This window comes from Cucurbita pepo, chromosome 2 (genome assembly GCF_057944985.1).
Source record: "Cucurbita pepo subsp. pepo isolate OVF chromosome 2, ASM5794498v1, whole genome shotgun sequence".
NCBI classification, from domain to species: Eukaryota; Viridiplantae; Streptophyta; class Magnoliopsida; order Cucurbitales; family Cucurbitaceae; genus Cucurbita; species Cucurbita pepo.
The window spans coordinates 9,037,073-9,041,452 of NC_141799.1; positions in this window are offsets into that span (position 1 = coordinate 9,037,073).

The following is a 4,380-nucleotide window of genomic DNA, read 5'->3' on the forward strand; positions in this document are numbered from 1 at the left end:
ACCATTTTTATATGTTACGATCCCGATAAGGAAAAGGGATGGGGATAATTGCTAACAAAGTTTTCGTGTTGGTGATTCCTAGGTGTATGTAGTGCTTCTTCCCTTCTGCTACCTATTTTGTTTGACTAGTGGAGTAGGGTTGACTTAATCCATAGGTTCTTTTGCTCGATACTAGACTAGAATCGACAATGAAAGCATCTGAGGTTACATGAATGGGGGCGACAAAAGGCATTTTTGTATTTGAAAATTGCACCTCCACCAAGAAGTGTAGATTTATTTCTATTATTGTTTTCTTTCTATCCCGAATACTATGTCTTAAGACGGAGAGCGGTAAAGAAAAGAAGAATATGTATGAATGACTCCCTATTTATTAACTCGGTTTCTGGGCCATAATCATTCTATAGGAGAGATGGCTGAGTGGTTGAAGGCGTAGCATTGGAACTGCAGTGCTATGTGGGTAGGCTTTTGTTTACCGAGGGTTCGAATCCCTCTCTCTCTTTCCGGACTAATGAAAGAATGTAACTGACCCCAATGTATCAAATCAAATAACAATGGATACTATGTAATGGTTATACCTTTCTTGCTTGGATATAGATTTTCTAGTTCGTCTTTGTCTGGTACGGAAACGAAAAGACTGGCTGGCTGGAAAGAATGGACAAGAGATGAAAATCCCCCTACCGATCAATGATACTACATGAATGATAGACTAATTTTCGAATCAAAACCTGACTTTCCTTCGGTCTCTTTACTTAGACATCGGCGAAGGGGAGGCCTAAATTGTCCGAACCTTTGTTTTTGAGTTAGGTTTCAGTCTATTCTACAACGAGCATTGATTTGCAAACTGACCCATTTACTATCTATTATTTGATTGACTAATCCTTTCTATTGCAATGGCTGGCTGAGGAGTCAAATCTTTTGGCAATTCCGGGATGATGAAGAAAGAGAATTTGGAATCAGTGCTCTCGATTCAGCCTTTGATGTAATAAGAGGGGTTTGCAACGATAACTAACTTGTTATATCCACTATATATAGATATAGAACCATTAACTCAAATATGTCATGTCTATGATTAACTAATTGGCGGGCGGGCTTGAGGAATAGTCGAAGCCATACCCAATCGAAAAAGAAAGGATGTTATCCAAACGCATTTCAAGTAATTGTAGTCAAACTTGACCCCTTGATCCTTTGTTTCTGGCGACCATAACGCGATTGGTTTTGAAGATCGTTTCCTGCTTTTGGCCTTTTACTAGTTAGTCCCAGTAAAAGCCCCCAGACGGCGTATTCTTTTGAAACAAGGCCGTAAGTAACGCAACATAAAGACTCCTTCCCCTCCCCTGTCGGTTTCACAGCTTCGCTCCTGCCCCTCTCCCTTTGGTCTCACTCTTTCACCCCTCTACAACAAGGGTTGAACTATCTCTCTTTGATTGAAGAATCCAATGAAACATTCATTCTCCGGAACAGCAAGAAGGCAAGAAGAAAGATTAATTCCTTCTCCTTTACTGTTCAAGAATAACTGAAGGGAGAGTGGAGAGTCAAGACTATCGAAGAATGAGACTAATTGAACTCGGTAAAGCTATTTTCATTCTCCTTCCCCTATCTATCGGTCTGTCTCATTGCTATTGTTGCGCGAGCTTTGTTTTATTCCTAACCTCGGTAAAGCTATTTTGTCTCTTCTCCTGGAATGGAACTCTCTTTTCCTATCCTGTAAAGAAAGGTTGTTTTTGTTTTCGGTTGAGTCTTTCAAAGCAGCTAATTCATTTAGTCAAACACTGTAAAGGAGAATGCATAGAGAGTTTCGTCTTCAGTCTCATTGCTTTCGTCTTTCAAAATAGCTAATTCAATTCATTCTATCTAGAACAGGATAGGTGAAGTAGTTCAATCAGGTTACAGTTCAGAAGGAATATCTGATTCCGCGTCTTACTCTTTCATTTGTTTGGTCTTGACTTGAGAATAAGGGAGAGGATAGAATTTCTTTTCTTTCAGCTGCTTTCCTTAGGTAAAAAGCTATTACAAGGTTTTATAGTCATATAGGATAGAATCAATCCAATCACTACTCTCAATCCAATCACTACTCTCAATCGAATCACTACTTTCGGAACTGACTCCCCGAGGTCAAAGGTGTTTGTGCCCGCTCGCTCGGGTTGGACTACTGTTCTCTGTTCTTTCCGGAACTGTCCACTGGCTGGGGAATCTTAGCTCTGTCTCTGATCTTTCTCCTTACTTAATTCTTGTGATTGTGTGAGTTATTCTATTCTATTCTTGAACAGTAAATCAAGTAAACTTCTTATTCCTTCTGCCGAACTACTGATTGTATTGTGATTCTTTCTCCGAAGCTATTTCTTCTTTCCCTAGGTAAACTGATCATTAAATTAAGTCAACCAAACTCCTTTCTTTCCCCCTATACGCTGCTGCTATTTATTCCCTCTGAGTAAGACTCTACTAAAGAGAAATTAGATCCTTTACTGTGTGAAAGAAGAAATTCCGGAGTTAGCTGCTTTTCAAGACTGAACCTGCGCCCGCCCTTTTCTTTGACGATATTCCCTTAAGGAGGTAAGTCAAGCTAACCTTTCTTTACAGTCTGCTTCATAGTGTTTCGAATCAATCAATTAAACTTACCTTCTCTGGCTTAACTACTCAAACTTACCTGCTCTGGCTTAACAGCTCTGTTCCGGCTTGCTTAACTGCTCTGGCTGCTCCGTCTTGTCTTAACTGCTCTGGCTGGCTTAACTGTTCCTTCCCCTGCCTGAACCTTGTTTGTCTGAGTTTACAGTCAAAGAAAGAAGGGAGAGTGAAGCGTAATTAGAGAATGAATTGATTGTCAAGAAAGAGTCAAGCCTTCCCTGTCGAAAGAAAGATAAATAACTAACTGCTGCCTGCCTCCTAGTAGTACGGATTCCCTTCCCAACTCAAGTAAGGACGAAGCAAAGAAGAGAGTTTAGGGGCTAGGCTGGCTTTCACTGCTTGCTTGGTTGGAAGGAACGGAATAGGCTGGCTTTCACTGCTTGGTTGGAAGGAACGGGCTAGCTGGCTTGAATGAACTACTTGCTTGCTTGGTTGGAATGGAATAGGCAGGCGTCAACTCACTGACCTAAAGATTAAGACGAGTGAACAGTCAATCTCGACTCAACAACTCCTTATTCGTCAGAGTTTACGGGACAGGCAGGACTACTATTACTATTATATAGTTTTCGCTTTCTTGCTTGGTGTGTTGGAAAGAACTTGCTTGCTTGCCTGCTTCTTGCCTAAGAGAGAACAGTCAGGATAGAGTCAGTAAAGAAGCCTTATCCTTAAGTTAAAGAATGTATCCTAATAAGAAGGATAACCTCTTTCTGTCTTCAAGAAAGAGAGAGATAAGAGAGATAACTAGAGATAATAACTATAAAGATAACCTAAAGAGAAATAACTAACTAACTGCTGCCTGCCCCCCTTCTTTGTACGGATTCTTGAGGTGGGTTGGTTGAACTAGGTAAGTTAAAAGCTAGAATCAGAACCTGCCTTCAGAAGAACCTGAGGAGTATGGTAAAGAAGAGAAGAGGAATCAGTCCTTTACGCGAGTAAATGAGATTAAGCAAAGCTCCTTCCCCGCCTTACCTTTAGTAGAAAAGAAGAAGAAGAAAGCGAAACCAACCCTTTGTTTGAGACTATCCTATCCTTGTACAGTGAAAGAAGAAAAGGAAAGAAAAAAGCTTAGAGTTAGAGTTTACCTTTCTCAAATCAAAGGAAAGAAAGCTTAGAATTAGAGTTTACCTTTCGAAAAGAAGAAAAGAAGAATCAACCTCTGAACCGGACCAGGAGTCTTGCCTTCCTCCTTATGAATGAGAGTTGACTCCTGGTCTCATAATGGAATTGCCAGCCCTTCTAATCTTCTCGTCTGTTTCATGTCTTAGCCGCTCGTAAACTCTCTCTGTCTATTTCATGTCTTAGCCACAACTCTCTCCGTTTCATGTCTTAGCCGCTCTTAAACTCTCTCTGTTTCATGTCTTCTTCCCTGAACTGTAAACAAAGACTCCTTCTTATTAATGATCGTGAACTACTGAACCTATTGATTGATTGATTCTTGATCCTGACCCTCTCCTTCCTTTGTCGCTCTTCTTCACCCCTCTGAGCTATTCTCGTCTCGCTGCTTGGCTCCTCGTATCCAACTATGACTTTTCTCTCTCATTTCCCTTTACTGTTGGTAAGATATTAATTGCTTTGCTCCTTGCCCTATCCTCTGCTTTCTTTACCTTTCCAGTGTTTGAGGTGAGGAAGTGTTGAAAGGAAAGCCGATTCATTCTACTTCACTCAATAACTATACTTCCCTGATTTACCTTAGCGCAAGTGTTGAAAGTCTGAACTCAGCAAATGAGAAAGAGAAAAGAAAGTCAAGACTGAAGTAGG